The sequence below is a fragment of the Saccopteryx bilineata genome, chromosome 1 (assembly GCF_036850765.1).
Source record: "Saccopteryx bilineata isolate mSacBil1 chromosome 1, mSacBil1_pri_phased_curated, whole genome shotgun sequence".
Taxonomy (NCBI): domain Eukaryota; kingdom Metazoa; phylum Chordata; class Mammalia; order Chiroptera; family Emballonuridae; genus Saccopteryx; species Saccopteryx bilineata.
Genome location: NC_089490.1, coordinates 84,461,148 through 84,474,146, shown reverse-complemented (window position 1 = coordinate 84,474,146; position 12,999 = coordinate 84,461,148). Strand labels below are relative to the sequence as shown.

General features: G+C 47.1%; 1 protein-coding gene across 8 annotated transcripts in view; it reads right to left on the bottom strand.

The window, feature by feature from the left end:
• The window catches only part of PACSIN2 (protein kinase C and casein kinase substrate in neurons 2), a 157,603-nt gene extending 147,361 nt beyond the window's left edge, over nt 1–10,242 (bottom strand). For 6 of the 8 annotated variants that reach the window (XM_066256275.1, XM_066256265.1, XM_066256285.1 and 3 more), the window contains exon 1: nt 10,038–10,242. The gene's annotated coding sequence lies outside the window, so the exon portion shown is untranslated. The remainder of the gene's footprint in view (nt 1–10,037) is intronic. The other 2 variants (XM_066256295.1, XM_066256313.1) reach the window with 1 other exon arrangement.
• Nucleotides 10,243–12,999: the final 2,757 nt, after the last annotated feature.

Sequence of the window (12,999 nt, the reverse complement as noted above, 5' to 3'; positions counted from 1 at the left end):
CCCGCGCTCAAGCTGGCGAGCTTGGGGTCTCGAACCTGGGTCCTCTGCATCCCAGTCCAACGCTCTATCCACTGCGCCACCACCTAGTCAGGTGCTTCAGCACTTTTTAATGACACTTGTTTGTCACATTTCCATAACATTTTAAAAGACAGGCATAAGCAAATCTCTTTGAATAGATTTTTATTCAAAAGTCCTGCAAGTGAAAGTGCTGAAAGTACAGCCAAAAAGGCAAAAACAGGTGATGATTAAATGAAAAATACGTAACGTTAAGCTTAGGTTAAGTTTAAAGTTAAGAAAGTGCTTTTTTTTTTTAAGTTTTATTTACTTATTTATATTTTACAGAGACAGAGAGTGAGTCAGAGAGAGGGATAGACAGGAACAGACAGACAGGAACGGAGAGAGATGAGAAGCATCAATCATTAGTTTTCATTGTTCATTGCGCATTGCAACACCTTAGTTGTTCATTGATTGCTTTCTCATATGTGCCTTGACCGCGGGCCTTCAGCAGACCGAGCAACCCCTTGCTGGAGCCAAACTGGTGAGCCTTGCTCAAACCAGATGAGCCCACACTCAAGCTGGCAACCTCGGGGTCTCGAACCTGGGTCCTTCCGCATCCCAGTCTGATGCTCTATCCACTGCGCCACCGACTGGTCAGGCAAGAAAGTGCATTTTTTTTTTACAATTAAGTTTTTGTGGTTTCATTTTAAATAAAATGCAGTTTTAGTTTTATTTAAAATAAAGAAAATGCAGTTTTAGTTTACATTTAGTGTTAAGAAAGTGCCGTTTTAGTTTAGGTGTCTACAGTGCCTGCATCCCTTCCTCCCTCCCTCCTCCTCTGCCATTCACCTCCATTATCCACACTCGTCTGTCTCCAAGGTAAGAATACAGTACTAAATAACACTTTTTTCTTTTATTTCATATATTTTGTTATGCATTGGTAAAGTATACATGTGTGTTTCTTAATTAAGAACATGTCTTTTTTCATAATTTAGGATGGTCTGGGGATGTTTCACAGGGCTGGAACAGATTAAATCTTTCAGTTATTTTAAATGGGAGAAATTTGTTTGATATACGAGTTGACTGACTTACGATCTCAGTTACAGAATGGATAAACTTGTATCTCAAGGCACCACTGTAAAATAAAAAGCATGGCCTTGGCCAGTGGCTCAGTGGATAGAGTGTCAGCCCAGCACACGGACGTCCTGGATTCAATTCCAGGTCAGGGCACACAGGAGAAGCAACCAATTGCTTTTCCCTCCCTTCCCTCTCTCCTCTCCTCTTCTCCTCCCGCAGCCTGGCTCCATTGGTTTGAGCATGGCCCCAGGCACTAGGTCCATTGGTCTGAATGTGTCAGCCTCAGGCCCTAAAAATAGCTCAGTACTCAAACATCAGCCCCAGACGGGGGTTGCCAGGTGGATTCCGGCCAGGGTGCATGCGGGAGTCTGTCTAACTCCCCTCCTCTCACTTAAAAAATAAAATAAAATAAAAAAGCACATAATTCAACAAAACAGCCTCATAAAGGCATTCCTAAGCGCACTACTGACCATCTTGCCACTCTATCAATATTTATATCACAGATCGGAAGCCACTGGAAGAGAAGGGATGACCTACAAGATGCAAGTTTCCCAATAAATGCTCATAGTGGGTTCTACCCCCAGTCAGGGCACATATAAGAATCAGCCAATAAATGCATGAATAAGTGAAACAACAAATCAATGTTTCTCTCTCTTTCCCTCTCTCTCTCTATAAAATCAATAAATAAATTTAAATTTTTTTAAGTAAATGCTTGCCTGACTTTTGGTGGTACAGTGGATAAAGTGTTGACCTGGGACACTGAGGTCACAGGTTCGAAACCCTGAGGTTACTGCCTTGAGTACAGGCTCACCAGCTTGAGCGTGGGATCACAGACATGATCCCAGGGTTGCTGGCTACAGCCCAGCTGGCTTGAAGCTGAAGGTTGCTGGCTTGAACCCAAAGCTACTGGCTTGAGCAAGGGGTCACTGGCTCGGCTGGAACCCCCCAGTCAAGACACATATAAGAAGCAATCAATGTACAACTTAAGTGATACAACTACGAACTGATGTTTCTCATCTCCCTCTTCATGCTGTCTCTCCCCATCCTGTCTTTCTACCACTCTCTCTCTCTCAAAAAAAGTAAATGCTCATAAATACTAGCAGAGCACAAGAAAAGAGGCGCAGGTCGCATGTTTAACTGAATGGTGGCAGGAGCCTGGAGCTTATACTTAATAGGGCTTGCTCTCTGACAGCCTCATTGCCTGATCAACGACTTTGGTTGTTCATTGATTGCTTCTTGTAGATGCCTTAACGAGAGGGTCCCCAGCAGAGACAGTGACCCCTTGCTCAAGCCAGAGACCATGGAATTACCAACACTCAAGTTGGAGACCCCACACTCAAACCAGCAACCTAAGGGTTTCAAACCTGGGACCTCAGCATCCCAAGTCCAACACTCTATCCACTGCGCGCGCTACTGCCTGTCAGGCTCTATGATACTTTAAAGCAGGGGTCCCCAAACTATGGCCCGCGGGCTGCATGCAGCCCCTGAGGCCATTTATCCGGCCCCCGCCGCACTTCTGGAAGGGGCAGCTCTTTCATTGGTGGTCAGTGAGAGGAGCATAGTTCCCACTGAAATACTGGTCAGTTTGTTGATTTTGTTTGTTTGTTTGTTTTTTTCTGAAGCTGGAAACGGGGAGAGACAGTCAGACAGACTCCCGCATGCGCCCGACTGGGATCCACCCGGCACGCCCACAAGGGGGCGATGCTCTGCCCCTCCGGGGCATTGCCCTGTTGCGACCAGAGCCACTCTAGCGCCTGGGGCAGAGGCCAAGGAGCCATCCCCAGCACCCAGGCCATCTTTGCTCCAATGGAGCCTCGGCTGCGGGAGGGGAAGAGAGAGACAGAGAGGAAGGAGAGGGGGAGGGGTGGAGAAGCAGATGGGTGCTTCTCCTGTGTGCCCTGGCCGGGAATCGAACCCGGGACTCCTGCACACCAGGCCGACGCTCTACCATTGAGCCAACTGGCCAGGGCAGTTTGTTGATTTTAATTTACTTGTTCTTTATTTTAAATATTGTATTTGTTCTCGTTTTGTTTTTTTACTTTAAAATAAGATATGTGCAGTATGCACAGGGATTTGTTCATAGTTTGTTTTGTTTGTTTGTTTGTTTCGTTTTTGTATTTTTCCGAAGTTGGAAACGGGGAGGCAGTCAGACAGACTCCCGCATGCGCCCGACTGAGATCCACCCGGCATGCCCACCAGGGGGCGATGCTCTGCCCATCTGGGGCGTCGCTCTGTCATAACCAGAGCCATTCTAGCACCTGAGGCAGAGGCCACAGAGCCATCCTCAGCACCCGGGCCAACTTTGCTCCAATGGAGCCTTGGCTGTGGGAAGGGAAGAGAGAGACAGAGAGGAAGGAGAGGGGGAGGGGTGGAGAAGCAGATGGGCGCTTCTCCTGTGTGCCCTGGCCGGGAATTGAACCCGGGACTCCTGCACGCCCGGGCGACTCTCCACCACTGAGCAAACCGGCCAGGGCCTCATAGTTTTTTTTTATAGTCCGGCCCTCCAATGGTCTGAGGGACAGTGAACTGGCCCCTGTGTAAAAATTTTGGGGACCCCTGCTTTAAAATTTAGTGTTCTTTCCTGACCTGTGGTGATGCAGTGGATAAAGCATTGACCTGGAATGCTGAGGTTGGTGGTTCGAAATCCTGTTCAAGGCACATATGAGAATCAACTACTATGAGTTGATGCTTCCCGCTCCTCCCCCTCCTCTCTCTCCCTCTCACTCTCTCTCTCTCAATAAATAAAATCTTAAAAAATATGTTTAGTTTTCTTTTGCATACATGAGTTCCTTATGTAGCTGAGACTCCATACTGTCAATAAACTTAAAAAAAAATAAATCAGTCCTTAAAATATTCAGAATCCACCAGAAAGCCACAAGAAGCCACTGTTGGACAGTCATGGTCATTGGTACAATCCATAGCCAGGTCTCAAACCCACCCAACAGCTCTGTCTCTCATCTGAGGACATATTTGGACGAAAACAACTCAAATAGTTGGAATTTTCACCTAACATTCATTTCACAAGTTTCTCAAGTGCTAAGCAATACTAGAAGTAATCATTTCAATGTACTCTTTAATTAATAAACATTAAATAAGTCTGCTTAAAACACACAAGTCCTACAAATATGTACCTATGGAAAATATGGCAAGAAAAAATAAAAACAAAATAAGTAACCTTTTGAAGGTCAGGCAGAAAGGTGTTTAGTGATCCAAACTCAGACAAAAAAACAGTTCTTTCAGCAGACTAACAGTTTCCTCTGCAAGTGACACATTCTGGGATATTTATTTGTACTGCCAAACATAACTCAGAAAGACAACCATCTAAGAAACTAAACCTAATGGAAAAAACCCAAGCCGGCAACCAGAGTCCAGTTCTGATCCTAAGACAGTCCTCTGGCTGTGTGACCCTACCGAAGTGGTGGCCACACCTGGTACCCCTTTCTGTATCACAAAAAGTATATCCTTTACCACCCACTCCACTCAAAAATGTTTTAAGGACAAAAACAAGATGAGAGGTAAAAAAAGGCTTTGGAGTGTATCCTCTAAAAATACAAGTCATCTTATTATCAGCTCAAAGATGACTGGAAAACAAGGTTATAGAATATCAGAGGTGAGTGGAAGCTTAGAGATGAGATGATCCCGTTTTAAATCTGGGTCCAGGTCTCTGAAGATATCCACATGCGTGCTTTCTGGGAAGAAGTCCATAGTTGTTAGCAGATTCTTAAAATGTTAAGAACCTCTAAGCACCTTATTTTACAGATATGAAAACTGAGACCCAAGATAATGTGATTTTCCTAGGACCCAGGATTAGTTAGAGAAAGGCTGCACAGAGTTCAGGGCTCCTGTCTCCTTCTATGCTCCTCCCACTCTATCATTCTGCATTTTTAGAGAGTAAGAAAGTCACATAAACCTCATAGAGCCAAAGAGTATGTTACACAAGACACTGAACATGTGATTTCTAAAGTTATAGCAAAGTTTCCTCTTTTCAAAAAGTTATGCTAAACTTATTAAGACCAGCCTGACCTGTGGTGGTGCAGTGGATAAAGCGTCGACCTGGAAATGCTGAGGTCGCTGGTTTGAAACCCTGGGCTTGCCTGGTCAAGGCACATATGAGAGTTGATGCTTCCAGCTCCTCCCCCCCCCCCCTTCTCTCTCTCTGTCTCTCCCTCTCCTCTCTAAAATGAATTAAAAAAAAAAAAAAGTATACTATGGCCCTGGCCAGTTGGCTCAGTGGTAGAGCATTGGCCCCGCGTGTGGATGTCCCAGGTTAGATTCCCAGTCAGGACACACAGGAGAAGAGCCCATCTGCTTCGCCACCCCTCCCCACCATCTCACTTCTCTTTCTCTTTCTCTCTCTTTCTTTTTCTTTCTCTCTCTCTCTCCCCTCCCTTCCTGGAGCCATGGCTCGATTGGAGGAAGATGGCCTCAGGCACTGAAGATGGCTCCATGGCCTCAGCCTCAGGAGCTAAAAAATGGCTCCAGTTGCAAAGGAGCAAGGGCCAGCATTGCCCCCTAGTGGGCTTGCCAGTTGGATCCCAGTCTGGGCACAGGTGGGAAGTCTGTCTCTGCCTCCCCTCCTCTCACTAAATAAAAAATAAAAAAATTTAAAAAGAGTATACTACTCTTCCTTTCATTAAAAATAAACTTATAATAGAAAATTTAGAGAATACAGACCAAACCCATCTGAATTAACAATTACAATAGTTTGATTTATATTTTACCACTTGTTTTCCAAGCATTTTAACCGTTAAGATCTATTATTTACATAATGTTTTTTACTTAAAATTATAATAACGTTTACTTTTTTTTTTTTTTTTTTTGCATTTCTCTGAAGCTGGAAACAGGGAGAGACAGTCAGACAGACTCCCGCATGCGCCCGACCGGGATCCACCCGGCACGCCCACCAGGGGGCGACGCCATGTTGCAACCAGAGCCACTCTAGCGCCTGAGGCAGAGGCCACAGAGCCATCCCCAGCACCCGGGCCATCTTTGCTCCAATGGAGCCTTGGCTGCAGGAAGGGAAGAGAGAGGCAGAGAGGAAGGCGCGGCGGAGGGGTGGAGAAGCAAATGGGCGCTTCTCCTGTGTGCCCTGGCCGGGTATCGAACCCGGGTCCTCCGCACCGACGCTCTACCACTGAGCCAACCGGCCAGGGCCTACTTTACTTTTTGATTACAGTTGACAGTCAGCATTATTTTATATTAATGATGGTTATAGTAAAGTTTCTATCCTTATTTTCCTTCTCCAAGGCTTCTTGCTGAGGTCTTTGATAGTAGAGTCTGCATTTTATTCATTTCTATATTCTCATTCTATCTAGTTCAGTGCCTAGAGATAGGAAACACAGAGATGGTTTTTTAAAATTGAAAAAAACATTTTTTAAAGATTTTATTTGTTAATTTTAGAGAGAGGGAGAGAGAATGGGAGTGAGGAGCAGGAAGCACCAACTTGTAGTAGTTGCTTCTCATATGTGCCATGAAGCAAGCCCAGGGTTTCTAACTGGTGACCTCAGTACTCCAGGTTGATGCTTTATACACTGCGCCACCACGGGTCAGGCAATATTGAAAATTTTTAAGTATTATGTTTATACAACGTTATATGTCAAATATATTTCAATTTTTAAAAATAAAGATTTTATTCTAGGAAACAAAAAAAAAGGATTACACAGTACTGTTTTATTAAGCAAAGAGATAAATGTGCAATCATGGGAATAAATATGAGTCATTACATAATTAAAGAAAGAAATTTTCATTGTTGTTTTATGTGATTTTAATCAAAATACCAATATTTGTGCTCTAACATGGCAGCTGTCCCTCAGTTACCTTTGGAACTATACATATGCCAAGAATGTTGCACTTCAGAGAATACTTTAAAGCTTCTTTTTAAAATGTCTCTAATCAGCAGACAGAGTCTTATGATCTGAATAGTAAGAAATTCCTTAAAACTAATACTAAATACTGAAGGAATTCCTACACAGTCATCCCAGAGACCATCACTGGGACCAACCAGGAGTCAGGTTTCGGGGTGCTTTCAGGTATGTGAAGGATCACTGCCAGGACCAGAAAGAAATGCAGTTACCTTCGGAATGCAAGCTGACGTCAAAACTAAGGCATTACTGCCTTAAGGTATGCAGCTGCAGTTCCAAACAATCTAATTGGAAAAAAACTGAACCAGCGCTATCACTCATGTGAAGGTGGTCATTACCCCCATAATCTACAAGGCCACCTTCACAAAGCCACCATTACAACCTGATGGCAGATAAGGCAGGCCCAAGTCAATTAAGAGGTTCAGGTGAGGGTAGCTAGAGTACTTGGTAAATGCTCGCAGGATCTCCAAACACAAGGCATTATTATTATTATTATTATTATGAAATCTATGTAATCTTTTTGATATTCCATAACATCCTGCAAAAACAGATGACCCCACTAGAAGCAGGAAACCTGAATATCATGCTCTTAACTGGATCTGTACAGACTTTAAAGTGAATAGAGAAGAAACAAAACGATTAAGGACAAGGAACTTCAGCTCTCACTCAAAAACTGGGCTGGCTATCAGAGATCTGGACTTGATGTCTAGGACTAGGGAAAGCCAACTTTATTTCCCAGAAGCAGAATGTGTTCAAAACCCAGATTTTTTTTTTTCACACATGTATACTTTTAGATAATTTCAATATTATGACCTCTTACACATTTGAGACTAAAAGTAATAAAGTTCCAGTTCCCAAACAGTATGAGCTAAGAATGCTATTTCTATTTAAATGAGTTTCTATTCTTCGCCAAAAAAAGTGAATAGAGTACAGATCTAATCAATGCTCTACTCCTCTGTGTTATGTTACTTTCCCAAGTAATAAATATTGTATCAGTCTAATGGTCAGTTCTTTAAAGCTTCAAGACAATTGTCAAAAGAAAAACACACCACAGAAAAGTTTCTGATGTAGTAGCCTCATATCTCAACAAGCACAACCTCATCAAGGAGACTAGCAAACTCTAAAATTAAGTTTAAATGCACACAGATGAGAGTTTCCCATGTGAATCAAGAGAAACCCAAGTCACACTACCAAACCCCCTCCCCTTCAATGCCTTTATAAGGAGGCTCCAGGCAGGCTTTTGATCAAGTGGAATAAGAACATTGGGGACAGCCCCCGCCAGATGGCTCAGTGGATGAAGTGTTGTTCCAGTGTGCCAAGGTTGTAGGTTCGATCCCCAGTCAGGGCATATTCGAGACTCAATCAATAAATGAACAACTAAGGGGAACAGCGAGTTATTGCTTCTCTCTCTCTCTCTCTCTCTCTCTCTCTCTCAAATCAATGGAAAAATATAATTTTTTAATTAAAAAAAAAAGTCTGATCTGTGCTGGCACCATGGATAAAAGCATCAACCTAGAATGCTAAGGTCTCTGGTTCGAAACCCCAGGCTTGCCAGGTCAAGGCACATTAAGAAACAACTATTTATAAGTTGATGATGTTTTCTGCTCCTTCCCAGTTCTGTCTCTCTCCTAAAATCAATAAGTAAAATCTTTAAAAAGTAAAAACAGAAAACATTTGGGGCAAGAATGGGAGGGCTGGCATTCAAAAGCACCCACCTGACCTAACCAGGTGGTGGCACAGTGAATAGAGCATCGACCTGGGACACTGAGGACCCAGGTTCGAAAAGCACTCACCTGGCCCTGGGCTCCAAACCCTCAGTCCTAGGAGGGTTAGTTAATACAGAACTTCAGCATATTAGGACAACTACAGAGGAAGGAATCCAAGAGGAAGAAGATGTGAGCTCTGGGTCAGCAGCTCTACAGCTCACATTTGAATGCTTTGAGCTGGTCTCTTGATTTTCACCAGGACAGCCAGGAAGTGTTTGGCAAACAGTGTAATGAGCAGCCCTGGAGATTCTAAGTAGCCTATTCTCCTTAACCACAAAGACACAGGACAGTTAGGGTAAAGAAGAGAAGACAAAGATCCACGAATGGCACACACACACCCCCACCCAAAGGCCACCTTCCCTCCTTCAGCCAGTCAGCAGCAGCAGCAACGTCCTCAAGGGCTACAGCTGTGTGGGTCCCAAGGAAACGGGACAGTTTACTCCCCTGACCAACTGCGTCTGAAAGGAAAATCAACGGAGCAGAAACCCAATGAACCCCTGAAATTAAACAGCAGAAATAGCAAACCCTCCCTCCAATCCCAGACCTCTCCGGATGCCAGGCATGCTCCGAAACCCCGGAGGAGGGAGGACGCTCACGATTCTGTGCAGCAGTGACAATCTGGGAAAACTCCGAGGGGCAAAAAAAGGGCAAACAGCTCCGAAACCCTACCACCTGCTTACGAGGAACGGCTTAGCCCCGCTCCCATCCAGAACCAGGAGAGGAACAGGGAGGGTGGGAAGGAAGGAAATGGAGGACGGTCATCAAAGCGCCCCAAGTAAGCGCATCCGCATATGTGTCCTGCCCGCTCTCTCCGCCCCCTCCTCCCAGGCCACCCGTGGTCCAAGCCGAGCCTCCAACCGGCGCTTCCCAGCCACACCTCTCCGGCGCGTCTCCCCCTGCCGCCCTCGCCTACCCGCGCGGCCATCAGGGAACCTCTACAGCCCTGCGCATCCCTTCAAACAGCGGCCCCGCTCCTCCCTGAGTCTCCCCTGACGTCGCCCGCCTCCCCTTCTGCAGGAGCCCTTTGACCCCCCGCGGGCCCCGCTCCTGCCCTTCTCTCTCCAGCAAGCCCCCAACCCGCGCGCCCCACCGGCTCCCACTCTCCTCAAGCCAACCATGCTCCGGACCCCTGTCTCCTCCGGCTCCCCACTCCGCGCCCGCGTCAGCCCTGAACACACCCCCTCCCACGGCGACAGGAAGTTCGCGCGCTAGCAGCGCGGCCCCAGAGTCCGCCCTCGGCGCGAAGCTCGGCGGCCTGACAGGGCGCGGGCCGGGCCGCGGACCAGCGCACGGGCGTTCGCCCGCTCCTCTCCAACGGCCACCGAGCGCCCCTCACCTCGGACGCCGCTCGTCTCTCGACCTGCCGCGCACCTCGCTCCGGCAGCGACGGTGTCTCCCTCTCCAGCTCGAGCTCCGGCTCCGGCTCCGGCTCTGGCTTCGGCTTCGGCTTCGGCTCCGGCTCCGGCACCAGCCCGGCTCCCGCCCTCTCTCCGGCTGAGCTGCCCGGCCCTGCCCTGACCCGCCGCCACCACTTCTGCCGCCAGCGCCGAGTGCACCGCCTCCTCCGCGCCCGCTGTGCTCGTTCCATTGGCTGCTGGGCACCGAGCCCCACCTTACATCGCTATCAGCTCATTTTATTGGTCCATAGGAGAGATGAGGCGGCACGCCCCCTAGCGCGCAAAAGGGGCCTCCCCTGAGCGCCATTGGCGGCTCCCCCTGTCAATCAGAGGGACAGTCCCTGCTTAAGCTGCTAAGTAAGGATTGTTGGGGTCCGAGGTTGTAGTCCACGGAGCCAGCTCGTGGAACCAGAGTTTTGCGGTTTGGCGGGCACCCAGGGGTAGGGGGGCGAGGCAAGGCAACACCACGTCTGACTGGAAGTTTTTCTGAAAGTTTCCTCTCCTAAGGCGCTTAGAAAAGCCGATGTCATCAGGGCTTCCTTAGACTCACGGTACTTGAGCCGGCTTAAAGTAGAGCAGAGGTGGGAGGGGGGATGGTGATTATTATGGTGCTGGTGGTATATGTACAAAACCCAAGGAAGGGTTTCGGTACTTACACCAGGTAACTTTAGAGGAATGGCCCGGAATAAAGAGGGTAAATGGCAGAGCCAGGATTAGAAACCCCTGTCAGCCTGACCCCAAGCCTGTACTGGTTCACATCACCACCTTGAAAATAAATCAGGAGGACAGTGTAGCAATATATGGGAAAATGCTAAACAGAGACGTTCAAAGAAGAAGCTGGATACAAAATATAAAATGGTGGGAACTCTAAACCTGCTACTCTTGTGCATATGGATAGGGACCTGAAGAAAGGCCACAAGAAATAGTGGTTGTTCACTTTCAAAACTGTTCTGTTGCACTGTGCTTATGATAATAATTTAGAAAGAAAGATACCACCATGCTGTGCTGGAACAAGCCAATGCCAAGAAGTTCCTGCCATTTTTCAGGGCTCAGCCCACAGGGACCACTGCCATCCAAAATGCCTGTGGAGCATGAGTGCCAAACCCAGTCACCAGCTAGGGTGTCCCAGCCCCATAAGATCTCAATTAGATCCACACACACACACTGCTTTTCCACACCCTGTGAAGATCCAGGATCCTTCCCAAGGTTCCCAAGTGTCAGTCACCTGTGCCTCTGGCCTCCCGCTCTTCTTCCACATACTCACGGGTCCTCAGCACCATTGCCCTCTCCATTTACACACACCTCACACAAATCCCTCTCCACACAGAGACCTGTGAGCCTAGCCCAGATTCCTGCAGACCAGACACAGCAGAGAAGCCCTGAGCCCAGCACTGCCCAGCGACCTAAGACACCTTCTAGCCAAAGAGATCACAGCCTGCCACGCTACCCGGGCAGTGCTCTTCTCTCTTCCCTTACTCTCAAGACAAAACCAAAATCCCTCTCATTTTCTGGCACCCAACAATTTGACACTGTTGCTGAATTCTTTGGGTCTGACTTCTGTCCCAGCAGCTTATCAGCTGTCTTTTCCAAAGACAGGTCCCCTTTGCCAGCAATGAACCAACTTGGATCCCCTCCCCACAAACATTTCACAATATTACATCCAGCCTCCTTCAGTCATATTCAAACGAGCCTAGAGCCCAGTCCTGCCTCTTCCCCTTCCCCACTGAGGGACCTTGCGCAAGTCACTGCAGCTCTCTATACCTCTGTGTCCCTAACTGTGACACAGGGATGATGACATGGCCCCTTCTCACAGAGCTGTGGTGAGGAATCAGTGGGGCAAAACAGGTGAAAGTGTGGTGGCCAACTCTGGGCCCACAGGTGTGTGCTCAATATCTGAGCAGTTAACATGTGGTCACACTTTGTCAACTGCCATTTTGCTTCCTCTTTCCCATAAAATGTGTCCACTACCTGGGTATGGAACGGAGGCTGACTGGGTTAGTCTTTCAATGGCCATTTCCCACTACGCAGCCAGGATAAACAGACAGCCTAGGTTAAAACATACTTTCACAGAGAACAAAATGTCCTCAAGAAAAAATAAATAAACAAAAACATCCAGATATAGTTGTATTGCTGATAAAATATTCTTGTAATGTGGTGTACATGCTTCTTTTTAAGGAAAAAAAAATCGTTTATTACAGACATTCACTTGATACTTAATTCCAACATGCAAGGCAGGGGGTGAGGGGTGAGGGGAGGAATAAATGTGGGTCCTGCTTGTGCTCCTAGGAAGACCCTACAGGACATAGAGTCCAGAAGTAGGAGAGACCTCCCACTGTCACCTGTGCAACAAGGCAATGATCCCACAGGAAGAGAAACCCTTCAATAGAAGGGCAACAAAATCAAAGGCACAGATACTAAGCCAAGGTGAATGGAAATCATTAATGTGAAGGCCCAGAGGCAAGAAATCCTCTTCTCTTGCCTGACCAGGCGGTGGTGCAGTGGATAGAGCGTCGGACTGGGATGCAGAGGACCCAGGTTCGAGACTCCCAAGGTCACCAGCTTGAGCGTGGACTCATCTGGTTTGAGCAAAAAGCCCACCAGCTTGAACCCAATGTCACTGGCTCCAGCAAGGGCTTACTTGGTCTGCTGAAAGCCCGCGGTCAGGGCACATGTGAGAAAGCAGTCAATGAACAACTAAGGTGTTGCAAAGTGCAATGAAAAACGAATGATTGATGCTTCTCATCTCTCTCCGTTCCTGTCTGTCTGTCCCTGTCTATCCCTCTCTCTGACTCACTCTCTGTCTCTGTAAAAAAGAAAGAAAGAAAGAAAGAAAGAAAGAAAGAAAGAAAGAAAGAAAGAAAGAAATCCTCTTCTCCAAGGAGAGAGGAGGGTTCTGCTTGG